This window comes from Panthera onca, chromosome X (genome assembly GCF_046562875.1).
Source record: "Panthera onca isolate mPanOnc1 chromosome X, mPanOnc1 haplotype 2, whole genome shotgun sequence".
NCBI lineage: Eukaryota > Metazoa > Chordata > Mammalia > Carnivora > Felidae > Panthera > Panthera onca.
In genome coordinates this window covers 3926103-3936738 of record NC_138357.1, presented here as the reverse complement: position 1 = coordinate 3936738, position 10636 = coordinate 3926103, and the positions used below count along the sequence as shown (strand labels likewise).

The following is a 10636-nucleotide window of genomic DNA, read 5'->3' as shown; positions in this document are numbered from 1 at the left end:
CACAATGATTTTCTTTCTGTTCCTTGAACACATCATGCTTCCTTCTCTGGCCTCAAGTCTCCCTTAGACCATGCACTTCTCCTTTAGAGAAGTTTTTTTTTTCAATATATGAAATTTATTGTCAAATTGGTTTCCACACAACACCCAGTGCTCATCCCAAAAGGTGCCCTCCTCAATACCCATCACCCACCCTGCCCTCCCTCCCACCCCCCATCAACCCTCAGTTTGTTCTCAGTTTTTAACAGTCTCTTATGCTTTGGCTCTCTCCCACTCTAACCTCTTTTTTTTTTCCTTCCCCTCCCCCATGGGTTTCTGTTACGTTTCTCAGGATCCACATAAGAGTGAAACCATATGGTATCTGTCTTTCTCTGTATGGCTTATTTCACTTAGCATCACACTCTCCAGTTCCATCCACGTTGCTACAAAGGGCCATATTTTGTTCCTTCTCATTGCCATGTAGTATTCCATTGTGTATATAAACCACAATTTCTTTATTTTATTTTATTTTATTTTATTTTATTTTATTTTATTTTTTAATATATGAAATTTACTGTCAAATTGGTTTCCATACAACACCCAGTGCTCATCCCAAAAGGTGCCCTCCTCAATACCCATCACCCACCCTGCCCTCCCTCCCACCCTGCCCTCCCTCCCACCCCCCATCAACCCTCAGTTTGTTCTCAGTTTTTAACAGTCTCTAATGCTTTGGCTCTCTCCCACTCTAACCTCTTTTTTTTTTTTTTTTTCCTTCCCCTCCCCCATGGGTTTCTGTTATGTTTCTCAGGATCCACATAAGAGTGAAACCATATGGTATCTGTCTTTCTCTGTATGGCTTATTTCACTTAGCATCACACTCTCCAGTTCCATCCATGTTGCTACAAAAGGCCATATTTCATTTTTTCTCATTGCCACGTAGTATTCCATTGTGTATATAAACCACAATTTCTTTATCCATTCATCAGTTGATGGACATTTAGGCTCTTTCCATAATTTGGCTATTGTTGAGAGTGCCGCTATAAACATTGGGGTACAGGTGCCCCTATGCATCAGTACTCCTGTATCCCTTGGATAAATTCCTAGCAGTGCTATTGCTGGGTCATAGGGTAGGTCTATTTTTAATTTTCTGAGGAACCTCCACACTGCTTTCCAGAGTGGCTGCACCAATTTGCATTCCCACCAACAGTGCAAGAGGGTTCCTGTTTCTCCACATCCTCTCCAGCATCTAGAGTCTCCTGATTTCTTCATTTTGGCCACTCTGACTGGCGTGAGGTGGTATCTGAGTGTGGTTTTGATTTGTATTTCCCTGATAAGGAGCGACGTTGAACATCTTTTCATGTGCCTGTTGGCCATCCGGATGTCTTCTTTAGAGAAGTGTCTATTCATGTTTTCTGCCCATTTCTTCACTGGGTTATTTGTTTTTCGGGTGTGGAGTTTGATGAGCTCTTTATAGATTTTGGATACTAGCCCTTTGTCCGATGTGTCATTTGCAAATATCTTTTCCCATTCCGTTGGTTGCCTTTTAGTTTTGTTGGTTGTTTCCTTTGCTGTGCAGAAGCTTTTTATCTTCATAAGGTCCCAGTAATTCACTTTTGCTTTTAATTCCCTTGCCTTTGGGGATGTGCCGAGTAAGAGATTGCTACGGCTGAGGTCAGAGAGGTCTTTTCCTGCTTTCTCCTCTAAGGTTTTGATGGTTTCCTGTCTCACATTCAGGTCCTTTATCCATTTTGAGTTTATTTTTGTGAATGGTGTGAGAAAGTGGTCTAGTTTCAACCTTCTGCATGTTGCTGTCCAGTTCTCCCAGCACCATTTGTTAAAGAGACTGTCTTTTTTCCATTGGATGTTCTTTTCTGCTTTGTCAAAGATGAGTTGGCCATACGTTTGTGGGTCTAGTTCTGGGGTTTCTATTCTATTCCATTGGTCTATGTGTCTGTTTTTATGCCAATACCATGCTGTCTTGATGATGACAGCTTTGTAGTATAGGCTAAAGTCTGGGATTGTGATGCCTCCTGCTTTGGTCTTCTTCTTCAAAATTACTTTGGCTATTCGGGGCCTTTTGTGGTTCCATATGAATTTTAGGATGGCTTGTTCTAGTTTCGAGAAGAATGCTGGTGCCATTTTGATTGGGATTGCATTGAATGTGTAGATAGCTTTGGGTAGTATTGACATTTTGACAATATTTATTCTTCCAATCCATGAGCAGGGAATGTCTTTCCATTTCTTTATATCTTCTTCAATTACCTGCATAAGCTTTCTATAGTTTTCAGCATACAGATCTTTTACATCTTTGGTTAGATTTATTCCTAGGTATTTTATGCTTCTTGGTGCAATTGTGAATGGGATCAGTTTCTTCATTTGTCTTTCTGTTGCTTCATTGTTAGTGTATAAGAATGCAACTGATTTCTGCACATTGATTTTGTATCCTGCAACTTTGCTGAATTCATGTATCAGTTCTAGCAGACTTTTGGTGGAGTCTATCGGATTTTCCATGTATAATATCATGTCATCTGCAAAAAGCGAAAGCTTGACTTCATCTTTGCCAATTTTGATGCCTTTGATTTCCTTTTGTTGTCTGATTGCTGATGCTAGAACTTCCAGCACTATATTAAACAGCAGCGGTGACAGTGGGCATCCCTGTCGTGTTCCTGATCTCAGGGAAAAAGCTCTCAGTTTTTCCCCATTGAGGATGATGTTAGCTGTGGGCTTTTCATAAATGGCTTTTATGATGTTTAAGTATGTTCCTTCTATCCCGACTTTCTCAAGGGTTTTTATTAAGAAAGGGTGCTGGATTTTGTCAAAGGCCTTTTCTGCATCGATTGACAGGATCATATGGTTCTTCTCTTTTTTTTTGTTAATGTGATGTATCATGTTGATCGATTTGCGAATGTTGAACCAGCCCTGCATCCCAGGAATGAATCCCACTTGATCATGGTGAATAATTCTTTTTATATGCTGTTGAATTCGATTTGCTAGTATCTTATTAAGAATTTTTGCATCCATATTCATCAGGGATATTGGCCTGTAGTTCTTTTTTTTTACTGGGTCTCTGTCTGGTTTAGGAATCAAAGTAATACTGGCTTCATAGAACGAGTTGGGAAGTTTTCCTTCCCTTTCTATTTCTTGGAATAGCTTGAGAAGGATAGGTATGATCTCTGCTTTAAATGTCTGGTAGAACTCCCCTGGGAAGCCATCTGGTCCTGGACTCTTATTTGTTGGGAGATTTTTGATAACCGATTCAATTTCTTCGCTGGTTATGGGTCTGTTCAAACTTTCTATTTCCTCCTGATTGAGTTTTGGAAGAGTGTGGGTGTTTAGAAATTTGTCCATTTCTTCCAGGTTGTCCAATTTGCTGGCATATAATTTTTCATAGTATTCCCTGATAATTGTTTGTATCTCTGAGGGATTGGTTGTAATCATTCCATTTTCATTCATGATTTTATCTATTTGGGTCATCTCCCTTTTCTTTTTGAGAAGCCTGGCTAGAGGTTTGTCAATTTTGTTTATTTTTTCAAAAAACCAACTCTTGGTTTCGTTGATCTGCTCTACAGTTTTTTTAGATTCTATATTGTTTATTTCTGCTCTGATCTTTATTATTTCTCTTCTTCTGCTGGGTTTAGGCTGCCTTTGCTGTTCTGCTTCTATTTCCTTTAGGTGTGCTGTTAGATTTTGTATTTGGGATTTTTCTTGTTTCTTGAGATAGGCCTGGATTGCAATGTATTTTCCTCTCAGGACTGCCTTCGCTGCATCCCAGAGCGTTTGGATTGTTGTATTTTCATTTTCGTTTGTTTCCATATATGTTTTAATTTCTTCTCTAATTGCCTGGTTGACCCACTCATTCGTTAGTAGGGTGTTCTTTAACCTCCATGCTTTTGGAGGTTTTCCAGACTTTTTCCTGTGGTTGATTTCAAGCTTCATAGCATTGTGGTCTGAAAGTATGCATGGTATAATTTCAATTCTTGTAAACTTATGAAGGGCTGTTTTGTGACCCAGTATATGATCTATCTTGGAGAATGTTCCATGTGCACTCGAGAAGAAAGTATATTCTGTTGCTTTGGGATGCAGAGTTCTAAATATATCTGTCAAGTCCATCTGATCCAATGTATCATTCAGGGCCCTTGTTTCTTTATTGACCGTGTGTCTAGATGATCTATCCATTTCTGTAAGTGGGGTGTTAAAGTCCCCTGCAATGACCACATTCTTATCAATAAGGTTGCTTATGTTTGTGAGTAATTGTTTGATATATTTGGGGGCTCCGGTATTCGGCGCATAGACATTTATAATTGTTAGCTCTTCCTGATGGATAGACCCTGTAATTATTATATAATGCCCTTCTTCATCTCTTGTTACAGCCTTTAATTTAAAGTCTAGTTTGTCTGATATAAGTATGGCTACTCCAGCTTTATTTTGGCTTCCAGTAGCATGATAAATAGTTCTCCATCCTGTCACTCTCAATCTGAAGGTGTCCTCAGGTCTAAAATGAGTCTCTTGTAGACAGCAAATAGATGGGTCCTGTTTTTTTATCCATTCTGATACCCTGTGTCTTTTGGTTGGTGCATTTAATCCATTTATATTCAGTGTTATTATAGAAAGATACGGGTTTAGAGTCATTGTGATGTCTGTATGTTTTATGGTTGTAGCGATGTCTGTGGTACTTTGTCTCACAGGATCCCCCTTAGGATCTCTTGTAGGGCAGGTTTAGTGGTGACGAATTCCTTTAGTTTTTGTTTGTTTGGGAAGACCTTTATCTCTCCTTCTATTCTAAATGACAGACTTGCTGGATAAAGGATTCTTGGCTGCATATTTTTTCTGTTCAATACATTGAAGATCTCGTGCCAATCCTTTCTGGCCTGCCAGGTTTCAAAAGAGAGATCAGTCATGAGTCTTATAGGTCTCCCTTTATAAGTTAGGGCACGTTTATCCCTTGCTGCTTTCAGAATTTTCTCTTTATCCTTGTATTTTGCCAGTTTCACTATGATATGTCATGCAGAAGATGGATTCAAGTTACGTCTGAAGGGAGTTCTCTGTGCCTCTTGGATTTCAATGCCTTTTTCCTTCCCCAGTTCAGGGAAGTTCTCAACTATAATTTCTTCAAGTACCCCTTCAGCACCTTTCCCTCTCTCTTCCTCCTCTGGGATACCAATTATGCGTATATTATTTTTTTTTAGTGTGTCACTTAGTTCTCTAATTTTCCCCTCATACTCCTGGATTTTTTATCTCTCTTTTTCTCAGCTTCCTCTTTTTCCATAACTTTATCTTCTAGTTCACCTATTCTCTCCTCTGCCTCTTCAATCCTAGCTGTCGTTGTTTCCATTCTGTTTTGCATTTCGTTTAAAGCGTTTTTCAGCTCCTCCTGACTGTTCCTGAGTCCCGTGATCTCTGTAGCAAGAGATTCTCTGCTGTCCTCTATACTGTTTTCAAGCCCAGCGATTAATTTTATGACTGTTATTCTAAATTCACTTTCTGTTATATTATTTAAATCCTTTTTGATCAGTTCATTAGCTGTTGTTATTTCCTGGAGATTCTTCTGAGGGGAATTCTTCCGTTTGGTCATTTTGGATAGTCCCTGGAGTGGTGCGGACCTGCAGGGCACTTCCCCTGTGCTGTGGTGTATAACTGGAGTTGGTGGGCGGGGCCGCAGTCAGACCTGATATCTGCCCCCAGCCCACTGCTGGGGCCACAGTCAGACTGGTGTGTGCCTTCTCTTCCCCTCTCCTAGGGGTGGGATTCACTGTGGGGTGGCTCATCTGGTCTGGCCTACTTGCACACTGCCAGGCTTGTGGTGCTGGGGATCTGCCGTATTAGCTGGGGTGGATCAGCAGGGTGCACAGGGGCAGGAGGAGCAGGCTCAGCTCGCTTTTCCTTCGGAGATCTGCTTCGGGAGGGGCCCTGCGGCACTGGGAGGGAGTCAGACCCACCGCCGGAGGGATGGATCTGCAGAAGCACAGTGTTGGGTGTTTGGGCGGAGCAAGCAAGTTCCCTGGCAGGGACTGGTTCCCTTTGGGATTTTGGCTGGGGGATGGGCGAGGGAGATGGCACTGGCAAGAGCACCTTTGTTCCCCGCCAAACTGAGCTCTGCCCTCCAGGGGCTCAGCAACTCTCCCTCCCTTTGTCCTCCAGGCTTCCTGCTTTCGGAGCAGAGCTGTTAACTTATGACCTCCCAGATGTTAGGCAAGTCCCGCTTGCTGTCAGAACACACTCCGTCAGGCCCCTCTGCTTTTGCGAGCCTGACTCGGGGTCTCTGCTTGGCCGGCAGGCCACCCCTCTGCCCCTGCTCCCTCCTGCCAGTCCGTGCAGCACGCACCGCCTCTCCGACCTTCCTACCCTCTTCCATGGGCCTCTTGTCTGCGCTTGGCTCTGGAGACTCTGTTCTGCTAGTTTCTGGTGGTTTTCTGGGTTAGTTAGGCAGGTGTAGGTGTAATCTAAGTGATCAGCAGGATGCGCGGTGACCCCAGCGTCCTCCTAAGCCGCCATCTTCTGGTTCGCTTTCTCCTCTAGAGAAGTTTTAGAAAAATTAATAGACTTTATTTTTTTAAATGTTTATTTATTTATTTTGAGAGAGAGAGAAAGAGAGCGAGCAGAGTAGAGGCAGAGAGAGAGGGAGAGAGAGAATCCCAAGCAGGCTCTGTGCTGTCAGCACTGAGCTTGATACAGAGCTTGATCTCATGAACTGTGAGATCATGTCCTCAGCCAAAATCAAGAGTCAGATGCTCAACCAACCAAGCCACCCAAGGACCCCTAGACTTTTTTTTTTTTAGAACAGTTTTAGATTTACAGAAAAATTAAGCAGATAGTACAGCCAGTTCCCATATACCTCCACCCTCACACAGTTTTCCCTTATTATTAACATCTTACATTAATGTGGAAACTTAGTTATAATAATGAACCAATATACATATATTATGAACTAAAATGTGTAGTTCACTCAGATTTCTTTATTTTTTACCGAATGTCCTTTTTGTGTTCCAAAATGCCAAGCTATATTTAGTTATTTAGATATACGTCTCTGTAGGGTTTTCTTGACTGAGACAATTTCTCGGACTTTCTTTGTTTTTGGCGACTTTGACAGTTTTGAGAAAGACTCATCTTGTATTTTGTAGAATGCCCTTCTGTTGGGATTTGTCTGATGTTTTCCTCATGATTAGACTGGAATTATGATTTTGGGGAGCAAAACCACAGAAGTAAAATGGCATTTTCATCACATCATATCAAGGCAACACATGATCTACATGATTTATGATAGTTGATGTTGACCTTGATCACCTGGCTAAAGTAGTGTTTGTTCAGTTTCTACACTGTAAAATGATTTTTCTCCCCCCATTTTCCATACTATCCTCTTTGTTAAGAAGTCAATATGTGCAGCCCTCACTTAAGGAGTTAAGTATTATGCTTTCCTTCCTTTAAGGTGTCTGCATGAGAAGCTATCTCTTCTCCATTTATCAACTTATTCAATTATTTTATATCACCATGGACTCATGAATATTTAATTTATACTTTGGAATATATTTTAGTATTATTTTATTTCTTTTACTGTTTAAATTATTTCAGCTTTGGCCATTGAGAAATCTTTCAGTTGGCTCCTGTGTAATTTTGACACTTCATCACAGTGGGATTTTGTTTTGTTTCATTTTTAGCACTTCTTTTTTTTAAAGGGCAGAATTAATATTTTATTGTCACTTATAATCGGATGGAAGTTGTGTATATAGTCTTAATACTTGATCATTCCATTTTGTAAATAAAAAATTACAAGTTTCCAATAGCCAATGGCTGGTTATGTTTTCAGAAAACATAATTAGATTAATTCATTAATGGTAGCTTCAAGTTTTTCTTTATTATCTCCAGAAAATTCACCCACCTTTTATCCCTTTTTAAAAAACTAGAAGGTTGGCATGCATTTGACTTCACGCTCTAAGGCAACATCCTGATGGCCATCCACATCTACTTCAAGGAATGAGATGTTGGAATACTTATCAGAGAGACAATGAAAGAAAAGCTTGATCCTTTTGCAAGGCAGGTCCACATAACATGGCTAATAAGTCAATTACTACAAGTTTAGGTAGTCCTGCACTGTTCAAGGCTTCCTGAAAAGCATACTTGCTCTTAATCTGTTTCACCATTTTGGTGGCTGGGTCTGACAAGAATGGTAAGGACTGATGAAAGTGGATCCAAAAAACAGCAGACAGAGCTTGCAGAGCACACAGGTCACCTTCCCTTTATAGCAACTAGCATTTTCAAAAAATTATTTTTTTAATTTAAATCTAGCTGATACACAGACTGATTGTTGCCAGAGGAAAGGGAGCTTAAGGGATAGGCAAAATGGGTGAAGATAAATGGGAGAGACCAGCCACTAGTTATGAAATGAATAAATGACAGGAATAAAAGGCACAGCATAGGGAATATAGTCAATGACATTGTAATAGTGTTGTATGATGACAGATGGTAGCTACACTTGTGGTGAGCACGGTGTAACATAGACTTGCTGAATCACTGTATTGTATGCTTGAAGCTAATGTATTTGGCACTTCTTTACTTTCTGGTGCTAAGATACTTGGTTTATCTTGTATATTTCCTTACCCCAGTCCTAGAAGCAGCTGTTTCTCCAAGGAGTCCTTGGTTCTTTTTATTGGAGAAAGGTATTAGTAACCAAGATCTAGGTGCTACGTGTGCTTGCTGTAGCACACTTTTATTAGTTTCAATTTTACATCTGTTTGATTATTTAATGAATATGTTTCTCATCCACAAGATGTTCCAGTAAAGTAGGGACCATGTATGCTTTTGCTTCTGTTATGTTCCCAGTGCCAAGCACAGGCTCTGTTACATAATATGGATTTAATAAATACTTTCCAGATGAAAGAGGGTTTACGTTTCAGGGAAATGTCATCCTCTTGGTCATCCAGGACAGAAATATCAGAGTAATCTAACTCTCCATCATGTTTTTCGACTTTCATGTCCAATTATTAAGACATGATATTTTCTAGAATGCATTTCCTAATTTCCACATATAACTGCATTGATTCAAACACATATTTATTTTTCTGTTTTTTAAAGTTCATTCATTCATTTATTTTTTGAGAGAGGGTGGGAGAGAGAGAGAGAGAGGGGGCACACGTGCAAGTGGGGTTGGGGCAGAGAAAGAGGGAGAGAGAGAATCTCAGGCAGTCTCTGTACTGTCAGCACAGAGCCTGATGCAGGGTTCAAGCTCACAAACCTTGAGACCATGACCTGAGATGAAGTCGTAACCAACTGAGCCACCTGGTGCCCCTCAAGCACATATTTCTTATCTATGGACAACCACAATAGCATCCCAAATGGTATCCGTGCTTCCAGTTCAATCTACACTTCATATTGGTAGAAACTGACAAGCTGGTTCTAGAATTTATATAGGAATGCAAAGGACCTAGAAAGCCTGAAGCAATATTGAAAAATATAAGCAGAGTCGGAGGACTAACCTTTACCTGACTTCAAGCCTTTCTCTAAAGCTATATTAATCAAGATAGTGTGTTACTGGCATAAATATTGGCCAATACATCAGCAAGACAGAATAAAGATCTCAGAATAGATCCACATTTATACAGTCATTTTATTTTTGACAAAGGTGCCAAAGCAACCTAATGAAAAAGGAAAAATATTTTCAACAAGTGGCATTAAAATAACAGTCCATTCATATGAATAAATGAACTTTGGACCTAGCCTCACACCATATACAAAAAATAATTTGGTGCAGATCAGGGACCTACACATATAGTGAAATGCCATAAACCTTTTAATGGAAATTGTAGAAGAATATTTTGCCTCTTAGAGTTAGTCAGTTTCTTAGCCAGGATACAGAAAACAGATAGAAAATTGATAAATTACAATCCATATTTTTAAAAAAAATTCTGCTTATCAAATGACACTGCTTACTAAATATGTACTGGGAGAAAATATTTTTAAAAACTTGTATTTGATAAGGGACTAGCATTCAGAATATGTAAAGAACTTCTACAACTCAATAATAAAAAGAGAAACAACCAAAAATGTGCAAAAAATTTTTTGAACACTTTACAAAAAATATACAAATGGCCAATAAGCACATGAAAAACTTCTTGCAGTATTAGTCATCTTGGAAATGAAAATGAATCACAATGAGATACCACTACACACTCAGCAGAATAGTTAAAAATGAAAAGATTGATAATCCTAGCTATGGATGAGGATATGGAGAAAGTGGAACTGTCACCATTCTTGGTAAGAATGTAAAATGATATAATCACTTTGGGAAAAGGTCTGGTAGTTTCTATAAAACTCAGCATCCACTTACTCTATAACCTAACCATTCAATTCCTAGGCATTTACTCAAGAACCATGAAAATACATGTCTATAAAAAGAATCATAGGGGCGCCTGGGTGGCGCAGTCGGTTAAGCGTCCGACTTCAGCCAGGTCACGATCTCGCGGTCCGTGAGTTCGAGCCCCGCATCAGGCTCTGGGCTGATGGCTCGGAGCCTGGAGCCTGTTTCCGATTCTGTGTCTCCCTCTCTCTCTGCCCCTCCCCGGTTCATGCTCTGTCTCTCTCTGTCCCAAAAATAAAAAAAAAAAAAAAAAAAAAGAATCATATAAGAATGCTCACAGAAGCTTTATAAATAATAGCCTAAAACTGGAAA

At 39.9% G+C, this 10636-nt stretch overlaps 1 pseudogene; it reads right to left on the bottom strand.

The window, feature by feature from the left end:
- Nucleotides 1–7726: 7726 nt before the first annotated feature.
- On the bottom strand, nt 7727–8111 carry LOC145714029 (thioredoxin pseudogene; annotated as a pseudogene).
- Between the last annotated feature and the right edge of the window lie 2525 nt (nt 8112–10636).